Consider the following 23,706-nt stretch of genomic DNA (forward strand, 5'->3'; position numbering starts at 1 on the left):
CAAAATAAATCTTTATTTTCACCAGATGTCGCATGTGGCTTAAGTATTCCCACACAACTGCATTAGAATAATTTTCATAGAGAAGGTAAGTCCTTCCCTGTACAATATAAATATAACTTCTGTGAACTGATCTTAAGATGATCCTTGATTTTCCTTTATTTTATGTGATCATCAGGCTTTTCAGGGATTAACGTATTAAGCAAAGGTGGGTGCATCTACTAGACAGACTTGTGCCCAAATGGTTGCTAATCATGGTTCACACAGGTTATACAGTGCCAGCTAACATCTGTAGGTACAGCTGAGTGAAGCAATGTGAAGCAAAACAGAACTAGACTAACATTTTCACTTGCATTGACACTTTATTTTTATTTTTTATTTTTATTTTATTTTAATTTTTGTTATGAAGTGAAGAAAGTTCTGATTTCAAAACACCTTTCAAGAATGCACAATGGGGGATATGTTTGATAGAGATGGTAGAGGATATAGTTACCTGAAAAATGTAATGCCATAGTGAATAGCCAGGTTAATAAAAGTAAAGGAGAAACCGTGGGCAAGCTCTGTAGCTCTTCTGCAATGCCAAGATCATAGAAGATTTATTTAAAGGCTCAATCTTCAGCTTTCTGTATTCTCAAGATAATCTTAAATTAAACTGACAGCAATTCTCTTCAGACCATCATGGCTACATAAAAAACAAAACCAAACTGAAACCAAAACAACCAAACAAACAAAAGAACTAGAGAAAGCCTGAAGGCATCCTTAATTGGATGGAAACCTTAAAAAAATAATTCCTAAATATATTTTTCTATAAATCAGCAGTTTCATAAGAAATGTTGCTTGCAGGACAGGAGGAGTGAGGATAGAACCTAGGAAAAAATGTATTACTCTACATTAGAAATGTATATATTCAACATTATTAGCTGGAACTACATTCAGTTGTATTAAATAAAGTATCCAAGACTTCTTGTTTGTTCTGATCTGTCTTACTAGTCCTGGACCTTCCCTTCTGAGGTGTCAACTGGCAGTTTTTGCTTGCTGTTTCACCACAGATAGAAAAGTATGTTAGCACTTCTATGTCACAGAAGTATGAAGAAGGAGACAAGGATCTCGATTAGGCATGGAAGACAAAAAAACATGAAGAAAGCTGAAGGAGAGATAAAAAAGACTTGACTACTGTTAGGGGAGGGGTGAGATGTTAATATCAGAGAGACTGTGCAGAAGGACACTCTTTGAAGGACATGACCTTTGTCACCAATTTTAATTATGCATATGGAGATGGAAGGATGGACTTCAGAGTCAATCTAAGGAAACAAAAAAAAATTTTTTTGATTGATAGTTTTAGCCGTGAATGAAAATCCCCAACCCTTCTGTGAGATGTGGTGACTGGAAAAAGTAAATATTAATGGAAAAGTTTGAATGAAGGACTTTAGGGAAAAGAGGTCATTGTCATGTATCCAAAATGTCTGTCGAGTACTCTGAAACTGCAAGTTTCACAGTCCCCAAGCAAGACACCCAAACTTCTAGACCGGCCCAAGCCACATGAATGTTAGGGAAGTGTACGAAACCACTGCTGTTCTTTGGCCCATTCACCTAGAGTTGTTAAAGTTTCCTGCCTAGAGAAAAAGAATCTGCTACAGGGATTTCAGGAAAAATAGCTCTCTGGAACCACTATCACTTTTTTTCTAAAGCTGTAATGATGACCAATTCACCAAAAAAATAACCAAAGTATTTTAATCAATAGCATTGGATTTCATTGATGTACACCAGCCAACACAAAAAACACTGCACTTACTTAGGAATGTTTCATAGTTAAAAGTAAGATACTCCCCCACAACAATGACATGGAAATGAACATTTAAATCTAACTTTCTCATTCATGAAATGTCATCTTTCTACCAATCACTCTTCCTGATGCTGTTTAGTACTTTACCATGCATAGGTATGAGTCCTTGCCTTCACAAATATGGATGAAGGAAAAGCTGGACGTAACAAGGGGTAAGGAAGAGGAGAGATCTACATTTTTACTGAACATGATTATTTGCAGAAAGTTTTTCACACCAATATTTAAAGAGATATTGCAGGTGTCTTGGTCATTAAACCTGTTCATAAATCACCATGGACAAAGCAGTCCAGTTTGCTAAACCTGTTTTTTTCAGTACAGCTCTTACATCATTCTTTCTTCCCCTTATCCAGACAAAGTTCAATGAAAACAGGGGATGAAGGTGACTATCTATGCTTTGAGATTGCTTTTTCATTTAATCTTCATTTTCTGATTCTCATTCTGTCTGTACAGTTTGCCTAGATCCTCTATCCTTTATCCCCTGCCTTCTCCTACCTCCCCCATGTCCAAAGTTTTCACTTTTTTTTTTTTCTTTTTTTCCCATTTCTATTACAACTTCATTTTCTCTCTCCCATGCCTGTTCCCCCTTCCTGCCTTCCTGAGGGTACACATCTCTTCCAGCTTTTGCTTTGGGCAGGCCAGAGTGTACTTTGGAAACATCCTTCCAGACCTCCTCCCACAAGGAGTTAAACCTAATATTCAGGGAGCACTTCAATTTTAAATGTAAAATTTTGTGGCATTCTGTCTGGTTTAGCCAAAGAGCCTGAAAGAGAAAGTTTGTTCAGAGGATGAGAGGCAGCATGTGATAGTTTTTGATTTCTTGCTGGGGAATGCATAAACTAGGTCTGAAACAGGAAGCTGCAAAAATGTGGCATCCTCTCCTCTATCAAAATTTTGTGTTCACTGAAGGGGAAGTGAAAGAATTGCCAGGAGCTCCCAACTACCTATTGATACGTAGTCAAACTTTTCACCCTCACAGTTCCACCACACCCTACTTTAAATCCCAGCTCAGATTATTTTTATTTTTATTTTTAAATAGCTCATGATTTCGTTGGGCCTACAGCTCACAGAGATTGTGTTGCCACTAAAAACACATAGCTAAACACAAGTGGGTAGAATTCAAAGGATTGAAGCAGATATATTTATTTGTAATTTATTAAAAAGCTCTGAATGCAGATTCATGTTCCTTACTCAATACTTTTTTTATTGTTTCACCTGCTATAAAGTGGGAATTGCAAGGACTGTCTGGTTATCTAATCTGATTGTAGCTGCTTGAAGTGTCTGAGGATCTTCTGAGGAAACATAAACTAAGAAACCACCCACAGTAATACCTCCCAGCTGCCCCTGACCTCTGAAGGTCAAGGCTCTCTGCGAGAAAGCTCTAGGCTCTAGGACCCAATCAAGTCACAAGCAAGCAACTTCACTTGCACACATGCACCTTACTGATGTCATTCACCCCTTCCACTAACATTTGCCTTGTTTGATCAGAGAAGGAGGCATGGAGTTGTTTTGTCCTTCATGCAAGAAGTCTTTATACCATAATTCCCATAACTGCCCTTTGAAGTCCTTGTTACACACATATTTATTTTTGGATACTCTGAATTTACTTTCCATTCTCTGTGCTGTGAACCGGATCATGGATCTGATCATTTGGGGGCCCGAAGAAGCAAGCTCAAATATGGTAGTGGAACCTTCTATCATGTTTTCATTTATCCCAGCAGGCACATGCAACACACAGTGCAATATATACTGATTCCATCCCAACAGTGGGCCTTGTTTGGAGTTCTTTGTCAATTTTCCTGTGTTACGTTCTCGTCTCTTTCTTCCAAGCTCTCTTTCTTCTTGTTACGTCAGTCCCATGTGGTTAGATGATGGCTCTTTTATGACTTCTTTCTTTTTCTAAGACTTTAGTGAACCTTCCCCCCCCCCCAACTCCTTTTCTACCTTCTCTCAATTATCAGAGCTTTTGTTGTATTTCTAAAGCTGAAGTAACCAGAATAAGATATATTATGTATGGTATGGTAATCCTATTTTTAGATATTAAAAAGTGCCGCACACAGCAATTGTTTTATTTTGTGAACTCAGGCTGTGTAGGAAAAAGATTAATATTTAACTCCACAGTGACCTCTGTGTCTCCCCCACCAAAACATCCAGATTAATTGCCCACTGGGTATGCATGAAGACTGTATACTATTTTTGTCTCCTAGTTTCAAGTGCCAACTGTCACCTAGTAGCTGATCTTGTGGCTTGCTGAACATTCCTGGCTTTATCTGAAGAAGAATCATGATCAGACTCCCAATGGTGAAGAGTATGTCTTCATTAGAGTAAGGAAATGTTAGCAATCAAAATCGTTAGACCTCATTTCACTAAGGAAATATAATTATTGGTAGAATTACATGTTGCATAGCTCATGACAGCAGACGCAGGTTTTCTGTTAACAGCTAGCAGCAACCTTTTCCTTTTACACTGGACCTATATACTCCAATATTAAGCAAATGAGTATTACAGAAAATGATTTTAAAACTATAGCACCACAGCTAATGAATTGTCATTTTCAGGACCAAGTTCTGTCACATCAAATTAATCTATGTAGTGTCCTGTCCAGCTGCAGATTCTTTTTTTTTTTTGTTAATACAACAAAATAAGGTGTCCTATGAACTTTTGAACCTTTAAACTTTTTTTTTTTCAACAAAATATCTAAGTTAACAGGGGAAAAATACAGTTTCTAAATAAAGTCTTGCCCTAGGACGGCATTTTTGTCTTGCCAAATTAAACTAACCAACCAAGACTTTTGTTTCTCTAGCAATTTAGCTTCCCAAGAAAAATACACCTGCAGCTATCAGTAGCCTCGCTTGAGCATGCAGGCCTTCTATTTCATGAACAACATTAGAGGACACTTCTGCATTGTGGTCAGCTTAAGCCAAAGAAAGGCAGAAGCCTGACCTTACCAGCTGAATTGTTCTTGAATTCAGAAGCAACCTGAAATCTGTTTCAGCCTCACCCAGATTAAGAACTTATTCTGCAGACAACCTCTTTGATCTCATTAAAGCTGCTGCTGGACCTGCTGTGAGGGAAGCTGGGGACTCGTTCTTTATGAAGAGGTGAGTGGCCAGGGCGGTGAGGCTGAGATGTGGGCTCCCCTCCTGCCCCACATTCCCATGTTCCTGCATCCAAGAGACCCTGCCCCTGTGAGCCCCCACCTGGGGCTAGGGGTGCTGAATCAGAGGCAGCTGTGAGAGCTATATTGCAGGATACAACAGGCATTACAGTTTTGACAGCTTTACTGTTTTTTTTGTTTGTTTTGTTTTGTTTTGTTTTTTTGAGTCTTTCTGCATGTGGTGCTCTTTCAGCTTTGGTTGACAAAGGCACATGATTAGTTTATAATCTCTGCTTTCACTAAAAGAAAAACAAACAGCTTTCCAACCTGTGTGGTTATAGACAAAAGCTTGAAAAGGAGATTCTAAAAACTTAAATATCAGAAGGTCATTGGGAGGTAAAGTAAAATCTCAAGGTTTATTTTTTTATTTATTTATTTTATAAATGCCATAATTTTTGAACTAGTTTCTTTATTTTAAGGGTGCTGACTCACATTTTAGGAAAATTTCAGGTTAGCAGTGCTGACATAAGCAAACAAAAATCATCAATGTCATTGAATAGCTCTACTTTATCCAAAATCCTCTAAGCAGCCGTTTCAATATGTGTTTTTCTTCAATGACGTGATCTCTTCAAAAGCCACACAACATTATCAGCACATGCAGAGAGAGCTCATTGGCCTTATTTTCCTGTTTATTGTTCTTCAAGGCCTAGTCTATGAAGTTGATCTTCTGAACCCAGACTATCGCTGAAATGTGATTGCGATTTATCCTAAGTCTCTCTCCCCATTATGAGGTAGGATTTCACAATATGCCTCAAGAGCAATCTTCAATGTTTGCTATTATAGAGACTATCCAGACAAAGCCTGCTTGGTTTAGTCATCAGGTTCCACTGTTTGCTTTGAAACTCCCCCTTCTCACTCATAACACTAGGAAAAGGTTGTAGAAGCTATTAGAAAGTTTTCTTTCAATCTCACTTTAGGGGCAAGAAAGTGAAAAAAGACAGAAAATCAGAAGGGCATCATAAAAATTTCAGTCTTTCTGGAGTGAGTGACAATGGCCTTTCCTTTGAGAACTCAAAATTTAGACCTTAAGTTATTTTGTGCAGTCCTATCCCAGGATACATAGCTTTTTATTGGAAATTATGTGTTCATCATTCAAGACAAAATTAATGCTTAGCCTCCTCTCCAGCTCTACAGGTACAGCTAGAAATCAAGATCCTGCAAAGACTCCCAGGTAAGTTATTTTCTTGAGTGCTGCCTTATTTGCTGTTGGAGGCTACATCTCACCTTGCATCACTTGTGCTGCAACCATTGCACAAGTAGAGTGCAACTTGCTGTATCAGTTAACTTGATCTGTGACTTTTCCTGGACAAAGATCTTGGTGTTGTCCCTATTCATACATATCTGTAAATAGCAGTCCTACAGAAGAATGGGGGCTAGTTGTTGCTAGGGCTGCCTGGTATAATGCACATGCTTCTGTGGGAGCAGTAACACTTGTGCATGTGTTCACCCACCCCTCCACCCCATTCAGGAGCATGTTTGCCCCTCATCTTGGCAGCTACTCTATTCAAGTTTCAACCATCTGATTCATGCAGCAAAATGTCTCCCCACAGAAAACATACTGGCTGAACTGCTTTGTTTTTCCTAGAGCAGTACAAACAGTTATTGCAAGGGGAATTTTAGGAAGATTGTGCCTGGCGAGGAAAACTCACTAAATAAATATGTGATGTTAATTATCCTTTGCCTATTTCAAGTGAACATTTCAAAGTGCTTTGCAGACCATTAATTAAGCTGCAATTCAGTACCATGAGGTAGTTAAATATTATTAACACTGTTTTCTGCAGGTGGGAGACTATGACGCAGAGGGTGAAATGACCTGGATGAAGTCTGTCAGCAGCAGACCTGAGAGCCAAACCTCCAAATTTCAGCTCAGCAGCTCCCTGTTCATTAGACCTTTGTATTGTGAAAAGATGTGGTTACCTTGGGGAGTATGATGAGTGCAGGTCAGAATTTGAACTAGCAGGTCCAGAAAGCGTGTAGCGGGTCACTCGCATGACAGAAGGGTGACTGGTAGGAGGAGTGATTTCTGGAGCTGTGCCATAAACATGGCCTTGTGTCCCCCAGTCCTTGGAGCACCTCTTGACTGATAGCAGGCTTAATTAGACAGGCTTAACTAATTACAGCTGTGGTTCTATCTATCGCTAATAACTCTGGTGACAGATTTCATGAACAAGTCTGGCATTTAAGTCTGCTCTGCACTTTTGGCAGTTTTTTGGTGTACTGTTTCTCTGAAATGGCTCTACCTGATTCACTTACCCCACACCACCTTTGCCCTCCTGCATACACTTAACCTTTCCTTCCTAGTAATCAGTAGTGTAAAAGTGTCTTGGCTGACATGTTCACAGAGCACTAGGAGTTGAGCCTCCTAGACCATGTATGTTGGTCAGAGAGTCACAGCTGGTGGAGGACACATCTGAGGCTGAAGACTGACTCTTTGGAAAGAGGCAAAGAGTGTTTCCCAAAAGCAGGGCATGGATAGTGGGAATGTTTTGCCAGCCCCTCGTAAGACTCCTGTATCGATATCCACTCTTGAGTCCTGCCTGAGACATACTGTCCATCAGGTATCCTGCCAGTTCCTACATTCTCCCACCCTCTTGTCTGATCTTCTTCCTTTGTTTAATCACCTTAAGCTTATTGTCAATGAAAATTCTAAATTAATGAAACATTACATTGGTGCAGACAGCCTGAGGCAGGCTGAGTTGGTGACAGGATCTGTGCCCAAATACCCAGGGGATGGCCTTTTCCCTGTGTCTCAGAGGCTGGGCTACCTCAGCTCGCTGCCACCATAGGGTAAGTTTGTCCTACCTGAGCATGGCAGTTCTCAGGCACCTAAACAATGCCCAAATGATGCCAACCGTCCTTTGAAATATGATCCATAATGTATACATGTGTGTGAAGTTATGCATTTCCTTATATGTATTTCTACATCTATGTATACAGTCTACTTACTCATTTTTCATTCACGTACTTACGTAGGTAGGAGATATGGCCGATGAACAGAAGCAGCGAACCGCTAGATGGGGCTGCAGGAGGATTATAGGCAATTCATCATGATCAAGCTGAGTTGTGTGTTTAGTATTCCTGGCCTGTGTGGAATCTTTATTGAAAAAGATCAACCATAATAGTAGCATGCAGCACCTGTAATCTCACCACTGGAAGGGAAGCAAGCATGGTTTCAAGCCAAAATGCACAGTATTTTACCAGGAAAAAAAACACATGGTATCTCTTCAATTGTAAACTCTGGGTGAATGTGCTTATACATTCAGAGCATAAGGCAGATGGTAACAAACCACATGCTTGTGGATTATCCCACTTTTTCCACATTTGCATTCTCAAAACCACTTTTGGTGCCCGTGGTTTAACCTCTGTTTCCCTAACTCCTGTTTATGAGTTGAGTGGTCACATGTCATCATGTTGAGTGGGAAAGTGTGTACAGGGGATAAGGAGGATGGAAGTGATTCCATACGGTGAAAGAACTGACTATGCCAAAGTATTAAAAAAATAATAATAAAATAAAAAAAAAAAAAAGAGGAAAAAGCAAAAGTAAAATCTTTTGAAGAGATTGGGAATTTGAAATGCTTTTGACCTCATATGAAGGAACAGTCATCTGCATGTGAAAGGGAAACTTATGACTTTTAATGCTGATGATAGAAGTTTTGGTGTTTGCAGCAAGGGTGAGGGTTAGACAGATTTACCTTCCTCTGCTCTACACAAGATTCATGCTGAAGGCTAAGATTTCAGTCAGGAGACTGTAGGCTCCTGGAAGACTGTGAAACTGCCAACTGCATTTTTTCTTCTAATTTTAAACTGCTAACTAGAATGAAAAAACAACAACAAAAAACAACAAAAATTCCTTTAAAACATTTTCTACAGTTCTGTTCACAATAGTATCACAAAGTAATTTTAAAATAAATTAAAATACTAAGGGGCAATACTAAGTATGTACTTTCACTTTGTTGAGACAATTCATTTGGCAAAGCCAGTTCTTATGCTTCAGGGAAAGGCGAACAAAACACAGCAGACGTCCTTTATTCAAAGTGGGTAATGGGTCAAATTTGTTATACTACTAGATAAGACATGAATTATCACAAAAATATGGAACAAACAATGAGAAATGGTCTTTTTTATCCCAGGTTTGAATGAAAATCAGACAATATTGATAAAAATCCATTGTTGCGGGATGAGGATATACATTCTCTGTGCTAGCAAAACCAAATTACAATACCACTTTTGTCACCATAATCAGTTAATAGTCCTAGTAGTTTTATTTAGAAAGATCAATCAAAGATGAATGGGAATACAACCCCAAAGCATACTTCTACAGTATAAGCTTTCATAGGTGTCGTATGCTTTAAAAATTTCATAAATGAAAGGATGTTTTACCTAATGGGACTGCGGTATCCAATTTTTTGATTATACAGCATTAAGCAGTTTTAGAAGGCAAGAACATTAGCTGCTGGGAACCTTTTGAAAATCAGGTGTCTCTGAGAGATTTCTAACTGGGCTCACAAAATCAAATATATTTCTGAATATTTAGGTCAAAGGTCTTTGATTTTGAGAGTAAATTATGTAATCATAAACCAGTCCCAGAAAGGGGTTCAAAGACCAGCTCAACTGGCATTCCTACTGTTCATTATCAGTGGTTCTCAGGATCGCAGACTTGAGTTGGAGCAGGTTTCAAAAGTCAGACTAAGAAAACAACATGCGGTTCAAAAGCATTTAGCTTTGCCTTCAGGGGAAGCAGATAAACTTTGCCAATATACCAGGTGATGCATAGACACCAGGGTGAATTTCAAACTTCTCTGTGCCATCAGCTTCAGTGTGGCTAGGATTTAAACCCAGTTGTTTTAGGGACACATCCAATACTCATTTTATCAACTCAAAGACTTCCATTGACTTAAATGTATGTGCTGTCACAAATTGGTTTACTCATAATCACAACTCAGGAAAAAATGTTGCAATTCATTATTTCAGAAATGGATGTAGAACAGATTGGACCTGGGGGCAGGGGGAGCAGAGAGGTTGGGGTGCAGTGGTCTGGAAACAAATGACGGTCCCAGGTCAGAACTACTCCAGCTAGCTCCAGGGTGGCAACATCAAGCGTGCTTTACCCCTTTGAAAGTGGATTGGATTTCTCACAGAAGGTCTGAAACTTTCCCTGAGGCTGGTTTAAACCTGCAAGTTGTCCAAAAACACTTTCTATCCCAATAGACATCCTATCACAAACCTGTTCTATATTCTGTAAAGCTGGTGGTGGGTGGCTTTCAGTTGACTTCCTCCCCACACACGCTCACTGCCCTTTACTGCCAAGTCAGAGAGACGAAAAATCATATATGCTCACATTCACCAAGTGATCTCCAAAGCAACTTAATACTGGTTCAAGTCTTCCTTGTCTTATATATTGGATTCGTTCTGTAGATTGTTTACCTACCACTTCTAGTGTGTCTCCAATAAATTAAAATCTGCTGAAGTGGTAAAATGTACGAAAGATATAGTGAATGGTCTGCAGGCTGTACAGTGGAACCATTATTCTAAGAGGAAGTAGGAAAGGCAATCATAAAATTTTGAAAAATTATGCAATAACTTTGTAGTTATTGCCCATCTGTATACATTACAATGATCTACTTCACAGATATATAAATAGAACTGGCAAGTAAAAGATGTGCTGTTTGCCTCCAGATGTAGTACTAGGCTTCAGCAAATGAAATTCAATTAAAGACTTAAGAAAAAGTCTTATAAACATTCATCAACACATGAAATCTAATCACCTCTCTCTCCCACCGCTCACTTTACGTTCTCCCTCACTTTCACTCATCCCCACTCAGGTCACCTTTGGAAGAAAGATGACTAATTTTAGTTGCTTCGTTTTCAGGGCAACCCTGATACACTACATGACTTCATTCTCAGAAGGCAACAAGTCCCATAAATCACACCTACTGAGTGCACCCATTAGAGCTTCAGTATGACAACTTTACGCCTAATATTCTCCAAACAAGGACCACACAAAACTAAGACTTTAAAATTACCATTGAATCATGGCAGCTTTTATAACATGCACTCAGCTAAAAAAGACTTAACTTATATGGTATTTAATCATGTTTGGGCATAGGAGACCTCTCTCTGTTTCAAGACAACATATGTTAAAACAGAAATAAAAGCAGGATATATTTGGCAGAGTTCTTCCCCTTGCAGTTCCCACAGAGAAAAATGTCAGTATAATGGAAAAGCAATTGTTTCATTTTGTAAAGAAAGGGAATCCTGATAAGTGTGTCTTCATAAAAATTGAAAAAAAAGTGTGTCTCCATGGCAATGGAAGAAAGGGGTGGGAAAGGTATTGTTTCTGGGTTAGATCCTCAACTCCCGTATATCTGTGCAAACCCAAGGGAGCAGCTAGAGCTGTACTCACCCACTTGGGAGGCTAAATGCTTCATGGGTAGATCCTGCTTCCAAGAATATTTGCACCACCAGGCCTATGAGTGGTGTACTAACTGCACTGTAATGATCTCATTTGTGTCAAATGTGAGCATATGCTCAATTGCATTGTCAAGCCACAGCAGAGTGCTAACACCAGAGAGGAGTGAGCCCCAGGGAGGAGCTGATTGATGTTGTTCATGGAGTGAGGTAAACAGCTGGTATTAAGTGATGGATATTCAAAAATATCCTGGCCTATCTACCCTGCAGAGCCTGGATGCAGAGGCTGCCACTGCAGGCTTCTGCGTGAACAAAGGGCGCAGAAGGGACTTGGCAGTGGATCCAAATATTTTCATGTGCTTTAAACCAGGGCTCCCATTGCTTCTCTCCAACAATGTGACATGCATCACTACATCTGACCGAGAATCAGTTATTCCTTCACACAATAGCATTTTTCCCTGCCCTCCCTACGGCTACGAAAGAGACCAAGGGGGTGAATCTTACACACTGTCTAATGGACTTCCTTGCATTTAGAAGGCAAAACAAGGGGGGCTATATAATCAGGCTGACATGCAAACCAATAGAAATTACAATGGTACATCAGGGTACATTTTTTAAGTATTCAAACCACAGTGAAAAAAAATACCCTCCACTAAACTACAAGGGTCTGACTGAAACCCACAAAAGCTGGGAAACACGGTAAGGTCTGACTGAAAGCCTGTCCTTATTTCACCCCTGAGGAAAAGGAGAGAGTATAGATAGCACTGGCTGCTTTTTGGTGGGCCCCAAATATGCAGTAGAACTATTAAGCCTCACAAACCAAACACAAGGCTTGCAGTTGTATCCCCTTTCCCATTCCCAGACAGCTCGCATCTATCTCACACACTCTCAGGGCAGCACTACAGCTGCCTTCCTTCTGCCTGGGACCTTCACTCACACAGAAACCAATCATGGAGCTGCTTCTCTGCTTTATAAGGTTCAAGTTATCAACTGCCATACTTTTCACTCTGCTTACTCTGTCTCTCACAGCAAGTGGTTTCTGCAGCACCAACAATCCCAAAACAATAGAAAAAAAAAAAAAAGTGAGCAGAACAGTTCTGGATGCCTGGTTTCCTATGGATTTATGCCCTGTTCTATATTCCCCATTTCCCCCTTCTTTATTACATCCACATCACCTCCCTTCCTTCCCCTCTCCACAGTCGCCTGGCATATGCCTTAGTGGTATGCACATGCTGCCTGGTCAGCTGGTTGCTACCTTTTCAGGTGGATAAGGAACTAAGTTATTATTATTTTTTTTTCCACGGTGAAAGAGCTAATCTGAGTCTTCTTCCTCTACCCAGCTACCCCTTTTTACAAAAATTCGTAGTCACTTGTCTTCAGTTTTTTTCTGTGCTGTCCAAATTGAGCTGGAATGGACCAATTCCAAGCTCTTTACCATCTTTCCTGTGTTTTCTACTCCGTAAAGTAAGAAAGAAATTTTATTTCTGTTTCTGAGATGAAGAACTAAGACTTGCAAGTATCAGAACACTAGTAAAGTATTTGTCATTTTACGGAATATTTAATTCTTAAGTATATCTGACAAATGGGGAGCATAGTCCTTAACCAAGAACTTAACAGAAGTTATGGAAATGAAAGGAGCTGAATTTAGTCCCAAATCCCAGACTATCACTTTAGTTCCATCCTCCTCCATCCATCCCTTAATGACCTATATTGTAAATAGCTGAGGATAAAAATAAATAAATTACAAATATATGGGGAAAGAGATAAAAGAAAGACAGATTTCAATTTGATTTGTACAGTTTTCTGGTCCTGAATTCCGTATAGTCTTAACTCACACATACACTTCAAATCACCTTGGAAAATTAGAGCTCTTGAGGAAGGCAAAGTCTATCTCAAGCCCTGTATAAACTGATTTTGATGACTCCCCACACCCTCCTTAGCCACTGCTATTTGAAGGATACATTTCTTTACTGAGAGGCAGCTTTTAATTCTAAAAATAAATAAATAAATAAAATAAAAAAATTAACTCTATTAGAGTATACTTTTTTCTATGCTTCTCTCTTCTGGATGGGAAGCAGCTTGCAGTAAGGATGAGAGAAGCTTCAAACTGCTTGAAGTCAGGGAATAAAGCAGTCTTAAAAGAAAAGTAAAGAAAAGTAAAGAAAAAGAAGAGGAGAGGAGAGGAGAGGAGAGGAGAGGAGAGGAGAGGAGAGGAGAGGAGAGGAGAGGAGAGGAGAGGAGAGGAGAGGAGAGGAGAGGAGAGGAGAGGAGAGGAGAGGAGAGAGAAGAGAAGAGAAGAGAAGAGAAGAGAAGAGAAGAGAAGAGAAGAGAAGAGAAGAGAAGAGAAGAGAAGAGAAGAGAAGAGAAGAGAAGAGAAGAGAAGAGAAGAGAAGAGAAGAGAGAGGGAAGGAATGAAGGAAGGAAGGGAAGGGAATGGAAGGGAAGGGAAGGGAAGGGAAGGGAAGGGAAGGGAAGGGAAGGGAAGGGAAGGGAAGGGAAGGGAAGGGAAGGGAAGGGAAGGGAAGGGAAGGGAAGGGAAGGGAAGGGAAGGGAAGGGAAGGGAAGGGAAGGGAAGGGAAGGGAAGGAAAGGAAAGGAAAGGAAAGGAAAGGAAAGGAAAGGAAAGGAAAGGAAAGGAAAGGAAAGGAAAGGAAAGGAAAGGAAAGGAAAGGAAAGGAAAGGAAAGGAAAGGAAAGGAAAGGAAAGGAAAGGAAAGGAAGATAAATTAAATTTGAAAAGCAATGCCTCACATTCTTTATGGGTTGGCATGAGCCTGCAGGCTGATGGTTTGGGACACTAAGGCAGTGGGTGCACCCCATGAAAGACAAACCAAAAGTTCTGACACTGAAGCATAATGGTTAGGGCTATTAGGGCTATTCAAATAGTCCATCTGCTTTTGCTATTTTTTTTTTATTTTAATTTTTTTTAATGAGTAAATGTGAAATACTTTGGGGTTTCTGTTTTGTGTATTTTTTTTCCCCCTCAAAGCAAGAGAGAGAATTGTTTAGCTGTTAGACAACAGAGCTGGGCAGTCCTAGGACATGTAATAAATAATGCAGAAAATGGTATAAAGACACATATCAAGTGTGGTCTCATCTACAATAATTTCTGCCTCATCAGAGATATAAGCTAGCTTTTAGGTTTGGAAAATCTGTGAAAAAGAAAGGATTTTTTCAATTTACAGAAGAAATAAGTAACAAGGGATGAAATAAATGCCAAAGGATGAGAGAAGAATATATAATATCACAGATATTCTAAAAAGGGAGAATTGTCATATTCAGGGAAGTTAATTAAGAGGTGAGTTACTTATATATGATGAAAGCAAACACTTTTTAACAAAACACATAATTGGCTGTTGCTAAATGCTGTGCTTAAAACAAAGAATTCAGCAAGATTTAAACAAATTTTATTTATATATATGAATACCATCACTATTATTACCATAGAATCATAGAATGATTTGGTTTGGAAGAGACCTTAAAAATCATCTAATTCCAGCCCCCCTGACATGGGCAGGGGCACCTTCCAGACCAGGTTGCTCAAAGCCCCATCCAACCTGGCCTTGAACACCTCAAGGGATGGGGCAGCCTCAACTTCTCTGGGCAACCTATGCAAGTGCCTCACCACCCTCTGAGTAGAGAATTTCTTCCTAATATCTAATCTAAATCTACCCTCTTTTACTTTAAAACCATTTCTCCTTGTCATATCACTTCACTCAATGGTGGAGTCCCTTCCCAGCTTTCCTGTAGGCCCCCTTTAGGTACTGGAAGGCCACTATAAGGTCTCCTTGGAGCCTTCTCTTTTCCAGGCTGAACAACCCCAACTCCCTCAGCCTGTCTTCATAGGAAAGGGGCTCCAGCCCTCTGATCATCTTTGTGGCCCTCCTCTAAATGTGCTCCAGCAGCTCCGTGTCCTTCTTGTGCCCAGAGCTGAATGCAGTACTCCAGGTGGGGTACTCATAAGAGCAGAGTAGAAGGGGAGAATCACCTCCATTGACCTGCTGGCCACACTTCTTTTCATGCAGACCATGATATGGTTGTCTTTCTAGGCTGCAAGTTCACATTGCCAGCTCATGTTGAGCTTCTCATCAACCAACACCCCCAGGTCCTTCTCATCAGTGTTGCTCTCAAACCATTCTCTGCCCAGCCCATATTTGTGATTAGGATTTTTTTTGTTGTAGTTTATTCATACAAGAGCTACATATTGATACAAGAGTTATTATTATTTATATTTTTACTGATACAAGACATTATTAATATTATAATTATAATTAAATTACAAGATATTATTAACATTTACAAAATATTGTTAATATATTCTTTATTGATACAAAAGCTTATGATAATATTTTGAGGTAGGAAAGCTGGATAAACCTGATTAGATTTTCACATATTTAGAAAATTGAAAAGCCAGAAAAGAACATTAAATCATCTCTCATATGATTCACTATGCACGTCACTCCAAAGTGATGCACTTAGTGGATGAGGGAAAGGCTGTGGATGTGGTCTACCTTGACTTCATTAAGGTTTTTGACACTGTTTCCCACAGCAATCTCCTGAAGAAACTGGCTGCTCATGGCTTGGACTGGCGTACACTTCGTTGGGTTAAAAACTGGCTGGGTGTCCAGGCCCAAAGAGTCGTGGTGAATGGAGTTAAATCCAGTTGGAGACTGGTCACTAGTGGAGTCCCACCAGGGCTCATTACTAGGGCCTGTTTTCTTTAATATCTTTATCAATGATCTGGATGAGGGGATCGAGTGCACCCTCAGTAAGTTTGCAGATGACACCAAGCTAGGTGCATGTGTCGATCTGCTCGAGGGAAGGAAGGTTCTGCAGGAGGATCTGGATAGGATGAACCAATAGGCTGAGGCCAACTGTATGAAGTTCAACAAGGCCAAGTGCCGGGTCCTGCACCTGGGGCACAACAACCCCAAGCAGCGCTACAGGCTCGGAGACGAGTGGTTGGAAAGCTGCCTGGCAGAGAAGGACCTGGGAGTATTGGATGGTAGTCGGCTGAATATGAGCCAGCAGTGTGCTCAGGTGGCCAAGAAGGCCAACAGCATCCTGGCTTGCATAAGAAGCAGTGTGGCCATCAGGACTAGGGAGGTGATTGTCCCCTGTACTCAGCTCTGGTGAGGCCCCACCTCGAGTACTGTGTTCAGTTTTGGGCCCCTCGCTACAAGAAGGACATGGAGGTGCTCAAGCATGTCCAGAGAAGGGCAACGAAGCTGGTGAGGGGTCTGGAGAACAAGTCTGATGAGGAGTGTCTGAGGGAGCTGTGGTTGTTCAGCCTGGAGAAGAGGAGGCTCAGGGGTGACCTTATCACTCTCTACAGGTACATTAAAGGAGCCTGTAGTGAGGTGGGGATTGGTCTATTCTCCCATGTGCCCGGTGACAGGACTAGGGGGAATGGGCTGAAGTTGTGCCAGGGGAGGTTTAGTTTGGATATTAGGAAGAACTTCTTAACTGAAAGGGTTGTTAGGTATTGGAATAGGCTGCCCAGGGAAGTGGTTGAGTCACCATCCCTGGAGGTCTTTAAGAGACGTTTAGATTTAGAGCTTAGTGATGTGGTTTAGTGGAGGACTTGTTAGTGTTAGGTCAGAGGTTGGACTCAGTGATCTTGGAGGTCTCTTCCAACCTAGATGACTCTGTGATTCTGTGGATCTGGTTGAAATGGAGTTAACTTCCCCCAGCAGTCCATACAGTTTTGTGCTCTGCACTTCATCTAGAGCAGTCCTGGTATCACACCAATGTTTTGTCTGTTGCTGAGCAATGCTGGCACAGCATCAAGACTCCCTCCAAACCCTTGAACCCCAAAGCCAGTAGTCTGTGAGTGAGCAAGAGGTGTGCTGGGGGGAGACATTGCCAGGGGAGCTGACCTAAACAAACCAAAGGGATATTTACGTACCACATAATGTTACACTCAGCAATAAAGGCAGAGGAAGGGGAAGGAGAAGGGGGAGCTCTTGTTATGAAAACGTTTGTCCTTCTGAGCAACCACTATATGTATTTAGGCCCTGATTCCCAAGACATGGCTGAACATCACTTGGTGATAAGAAGTACAGAATAATTTTTTTCTCTCTCTTTGCTTCTGTGTGGCCTTTGCTTGCTTTTCTCTTTTCCCTTAGTTAAACTATCCTTATCTCAACCCATTAGCTTTTTTTTTTTTTTTTAATCATATTTTGTCCCCCTGTTCTTTTGAGGAGGGGAAGTGAGAAGTGGGAGAGCAGAGTACTGGAGTTTAGCAAGCCAACAGTGTGAAACCACCACATTGATCATTCTCTTTAAGTCAGACATCCTTGTCTTTTCTGCTACTGTACTGGTGCAAAAGTGGCTTAGTGAGGACTCAAAAACAAGCTCTCCTAATTGTCAATGTTTTTACTTTACAGCATACCAGTGCAAACACTGATTTGCATGCCTATGTTCATTTACTGTTCCAGGGAAAACTTCTGCCTAACAGTCAAGGAAAAGGCGATGTACCTCCATGCAATGATTTATTACAATACCTGTAAAACTTCTATTGTAAATAAATCAGGCATATTCTTACAATCAAGCAAGTATGCAAGACCTAGATCAAATAAAGACTAATAATGTATGTAAGTTATAGCAGCTTGACTTCTGAAGGGAAATACAGATGATTCTCTCACCAAGGCCTCTACAAGACTGAATGACGAAAACTTGAAGAAAATCACAATGCTTCAAAGAGACTTGACTTATTATGTGATAGCAATAACAAGATATGTTATGGTATATGGTATGTTAACAAGATATGTTAAGGTATGTATGCTTATGATAGCAATAACAAGACCTCATTGTATATAATTCTTCCAATGACACTCAGTCTCCCAAGATTCTTAAAAAGAATGCCATCAGGGCAAAAAAAAAGAATGCCATCAGGGCAAATAATTTTGTGTGAAGGACCTTTGGTTTCACAATGGTAATGTCTGTACGTATACCTCAATTTGTCCTCTATAAGTGCCTTACAACTGGTATGCACGCACATGTAAAGGTTTCTAATTCCCATAAAAGTTCAGTCCACTGTACAAATTCTCATTTTTCCATAAAATAGTAGGTACTAGAATCCCATAATTTCACCATTTATCAGTGACCTAGAGGAGAAGAGGAAATGCAGCCTCATGAACCTGATGAATTGATACAGTTCTTATGCAATGCTGATGGGAACCTTCTGAAATTCAAGAAGGGCAATTGCAAAATCCTGTACTTGGATGGACTAACCCCATGCATTTATAAAGCCTAAGGACTGCATGGGTAGAAGCTCTGCTGAAAATGGCCTGGAAGTCATGTGGTCGTGGTGGACAGAAGGTCAGGAAAGAAGAAGGAAACAGAATTACACCCTGGGAACAAAGAAGGCTAACACTATCATGACTGATACCACCATGAGTGTAGCCAGTTGTTGAAGGGAAGTAATTATTCCCCTGTACTCAGCACTTCCTTGGCCACATGTGAAATACTGCACCTGGGTTTTTCCCCATATCTCCCTACCCCACTCATTGACTCCCAAACAAGAAAGATAATTCTAAAGTTGAGTAAGTCCAGAAGGCCACCAAGATAATCACAGAGCTGAGACCCATGAACCCATGAGGAGAGAATGAGAAAACATGGCTTATTTAGCCTGAAGAGAATCTTGGTTCAGGGAGGGGAAGACGTAATAACCCCATAACTACAAGTTATTAGGAGAGTAGAGCCAAGCCTTTATGGAGGTGCATAGCTCAAAAATGAGCAACTATAATCATAAATTGGAACAAATAAGGTTTCAGATGGATGTAATGAGAAAAAAATAAATATTAATGGTAAGGGCAATTAATCAATCACTGGAACAGCTGCCCAGCAAGGTTGTGGAATATCTGTCCTTGGAGGGTTTCAGGACCCAACTAGACAAAATCTTTAGCAGCCTCATTAGAATTCAGAGTTGATTTTGCTTGAAGAAAGTTGGATTGGATGACTCTCTTTTCATTCTAAATGATTGTGGGTTTATGACTGCAACACACAAATGGAATAGGCAAAGTCACGAGCTCTAAGCAGAAAACATCTAAACATCTAATCAGTCTGTGTTCATGAGGAGGATAGCAATGGGAACCAACTTCTGTAAAAGAAGATATTCAAACAATTTTCCAGCATACTTTGTCAGAATTCTTGACTCAGACTTTAATTTGAATTTCCAGCCTTCCAAACCTATCCTGGTTCTTTTTGATTTCTGAAGGAGAGGACCTATCCCAGAGTAGAAGGTGAAATGGTATGCTTTCTGGAGGCATAGCTGTAGCCAGAGAAGCAAATCTCAAAATCTTTCAATTTACAGAAAGGAAGGAAAATGAAAAATATAGTCTGAGGCTGGGAAAAAAAGGGACAACACTTCTTTTTCTTATTCTGTGGTTGTGTTATTTCACATTCTATGGAAATTAAAGTACATGCACACAGTAGATTCCCATCCCTCCTTCCCACCCGGGTTTTGTAAAGGTGGGAAATTCAAATTCTTGAAAATAGCAACCCAACCCCTCTACCAACATTACTTCCCATCCATCTCCTTTCTTCCCTGGGCAAGTGGTGAGCAAGTGTTTACATGTGATCATCCTTCAGAACCTGGAAAAAGGTCCAGCTGCCTCTTACAGGGACAGAGCAAAATGCTTTAAGTGTCATGGTGTCACACTAATAAAATTCATGTTCTACAAAAGATCTGAAGGTTTTTTGGGCCAATTTTTCTAAGCCCTTTGTAAGGCATTCTTATATCCTTTATCCCTCTTCTACTTTAAAAAAAAAAAAGTGCAACAACAAAAACGACACTCTAGTCTTCTTTCAAGTTTTTCAACTTCTTTCAAGTTTTCTGTGGAGATTGCCATGAGTGGAACTGGATTGTTAATACTAGAGCATGGTCTGCAATTGAATGTGTTTCATATGCAATATTACAAATTTGTGTCACTTACTCCAGTGCTAAAATGCAGGTCAAATTTACCAAAAGCTGTGCCCATGTAGGCATATCCAGAGTACATACCTCTCAGAAGGGAAAGCATAGTTATGACAAAAAAAGACACAATGTTTACTATCAGGAGATATCTGAGTTGGACTGTATCTGATTTACTGAGTATTTGTATGCCTTTATTCCAGGAAGGCAAATAGACCTGCAGTAACCGACCAAAATGGCACTTTTATGGAACTGGTTTTTCCTCCAAGCATACAAGTGACATATTTCACTTTGATTATGTTGCTTTAACCAAAACAAATTTTATTCCATATGTTGCTCTTAAAGTGTAGATAATAGTGAGTTATTGTTTATTACTCTTTCCTTATTGCACAACAGAGTTTTGATAACATTAGAGTTTTGTAATTGTTATCAACCGTTAAACCACAAACAAGGTTAGGGAGTGGTTTGTAAACAAATAAATATAAAATATGTTGGGAGGTGTCATACCACTATTTCTGATATCAAAGGTTGATAATCATGCACTAAACTTCCAAATCCCAAAGTCTGTCTGTGGAACAGTTCACTTTCAAGAGTTTTTAAGTATTATGCTTGGGGATTAAGGATATTTCTTTTTCTGTTTGATCTTTCTGAAATAATTTTTTCAAGCTATTTTTGGATGATGAAAATTAAATACGTATATTTATATACTCATATAAAAAAACAAACAAAAAACCCACAACAGATGATGCTGGAAGTAGTATTCTTAACTAATTCTGCTAAAACAAGAACTACAATTGTCTGACACTCAGAAAGACACTACACTGTCTTCAGTGAGCAAAGTCCTTCATATCTGTCAAGGATTACATTAAATAAACAAGTCAGATACCTTATTTGTCAAGATCCTCCCATTTGAAAACAATTTTGTAGAACTTCAAAACACTTTTTCCATTAAAAATGATATCTAAGATTTAAAACAGTTTTCAATTAAATTTTTTCAAAATAAAAAATAAAATTATCAGTCTTCCTTGAAAGCTGGTAAAGTATATGCAGTTCTATGATCTTTCTATAGAAGATTTTTGTTGTGATTTGAACACTCAGTTTATCAGCAACTTATATGTTGGTGAAAAGTTATAATCAGTGCAAGTTCAAAAGAAATCTTGGTAAACACACTTTGTGTGTGAAACAACTTCTTTGACTGGTCTTAAGAGTTAGAAGATCAAATATTTCATTTCAAATATTTTTACACCAGAATTATATTCAAACAAGCCTTCGTATAGATGGCAACAACTGATGCATCATCTATTTTTGATCTCACACCTCTTCTTTGAAGAAGGTGGAAATGTTTTATAAGGGAAAAACTTTCTGAAAAATCTTTCCTTGATTAAGTATGTGTACTTGAACACAGTGTTTTGCAAGCTGTACAGAAAGCTGTCATACAGTTTACACTCATTTTTATGAAGCCAGGCATCTAAATACCCCAAGTGTATTTGAAAAATGCATTCAGACTTTTAACTCAAGACCTGAAGGCACAGTTTTTGTTGTTTGGTATGGAATATTGCAAGTTATACCAGTGTAGATAGCTATAGTCTTAGAGTCTGGGATTATAAAAAGAAACAGATTATAGCAGTAATTACTGAAAAGTGCCACATAATTAAAATAATATTTACTTCATTAGAAAATCTCATATAAAATGCAAGTAAATACATGAGAATATTTGCTAGAACACTTGTACAAAACTCTTACAAACAGGAAAGAGAAAATAATGGAACCAGTTAATTCCCAGGTTGACTCAATGGATCATGCAGCATGCACATCTTTTGAAGCAAATGGCATGCTTTTAACTACACTGCCTAGAACAGTTTTCTTCTAGCATGTCTTTACAGGTAGCAGTATGATGGTTAGGCAGGAGCCAAATATTTTTCACATATCAGAGTGAAAAAGTGTCGGTTTCAGCCACGCAGACTTGATTTTCAAATTTGAACCATTTTCTCTGTGTTTGCAACATTCTTTCTGTGATGACCAGAGTCTTGCCATGGTGTGGGAAGGAGTATTGTTACCTCATGGTATGCAATAAAAGATTTGTATCAAGGCTTCCCCATTTTCACCTTGATGTGCATTATGATTTCATGACACTCTGGAATGATCCTTCTCTGAGACTCTGCCTTACTTTTTTTGTGGTGTCCAAGGGTTGTGTTGTTCCCTTGAAATTCTGTTGGACAGCCTAGTAGTAAGCTTTGGATAGGGCCCCTTAGCAAATGTGTCTTTCAGACATCTTGAAAATGTCTCTTGTTTCTGGATATAGTCTGGATATACTCTGCCTATACTGCCTGCCCTAGCTTTGTCAACTCTTCCATCTGATGCAGAAAAGTTCTTTTACTGGCTTTCATTTGGTGGCCACTAGAAAGTTAGATAAAGTCACAAGACCAAGACTGAGCTACTTCTCAGAAGCGTTTAGTGGAAAGCTATGAACTCCATCTGTTTCTAGAAAGTTTTGGCTTACTGACAAGGACAGAGGTATATGCCCCTTGGAGCAAAATAACTTCTTGCTCTTCTTGAAATTGTTTGCAGAACAAAGATAGATGTAACTAATGTCTTGACACTAATATTGTGAGAACTATCCTTTTTAGTCTACAAGGGAACACCTGGGAAGCAGTTCTGGCATACAAGGTTCTGGTATGAATAAGTTTGTAAAACCTCATGAATGGACCTGAGATACTTTTGAACCTTTGGTTATGAAAATGAACCTTTGACATGTTAGAAGGTAGAGGATCCTCAGTGACATCTGTGACCTCCTGCATAATAGCATACTGAGATATCACCCTTCCTTTCGGTGGGACACTGGAACAATAGACAATCAATCAATCAATCAATAAATCCCACCTTTTAAAAACCTAGTCCATACAGTTTATTGCAGGATTATTTTCTGATACCTCTGACTTTATCCCATCTTTCATACTAGGGGTGGGATTCTTTTTACCAGGCTTCAAAAGCAAGGTGCCTCACTGGAACACAATGACTTTGTGTCAAAGAACAGACCTATATGTCCCAGAGCCCTTTTAGCTGAGTGAAGTATTCTAAGACATGAAGAAGTACTTCCTGAGAATAACAATTTCTCCTCACTGAGCATAGAAGGACTCCAGACAACTTATCTAGAAAAGATTCCTAACATAAAAATGGCAAAGTTTAGGCCACATGAACCATGTCTTTGACTTGAAGTGTTTCCACATTACTTATACCAATATATTTCATCTTCTAGTGGAAGAGGCTGTGGCATTTTTTTTATTTTTTTTTTTTGCACAACCATAATTTCTCTCTGGGTGTATTTTTTGTTGCTAGAAGGGCATTATCAAGATCTGTTCTGCCTCTTGCCAGAGAACCTCTGACTAGAG

General features: G+C 39.6%; 1 long non-coding RNA gene across 2 annotated transcripts in view; it reads right to left on the reverse strand.

Annotated features, from left to right (window-relative positions):
• Positions 1 to 474: 474 nt before the first annotated feature.
• The window catches only part of LOC118250149 (uncharacterized), an 88,922-nt gene continuing 65,690 nt past the window's right edge, over positions 475 to 23,706 (reverse strand). Inside the window, exon 4 of one of the 2 annotated variants that reach the window (XR_007707738.1) lies at positions 475 to 863. This is a non-coding gene — a long non-coding RNA (uncharacterized LOC118250149). Of the gene's footprint in view, positions 864 to 21,852; positions 23,156 to 23,706 lie in introns of those variants that run through there. The other variant, XR_007707740.1, reaches the window with a different exon arrangement.

Source organism: Cygnus atratus, chromosome 1, assembly GCF_013377495.2.
Source record: "Cygnus atratus isolate AKBS03 ecotype Queensland, Australia chromosome 1, CAtr_DNAZoo_HiC_assembly, whole genome shotgun sequence".
Classification (NCBI taxonomy): domain Eukaryota; kingdom Metazoa; phylum Chordata; class Aves; order Anseriformes; family Anatidae; genus Cygnus; species Cygnus atratus.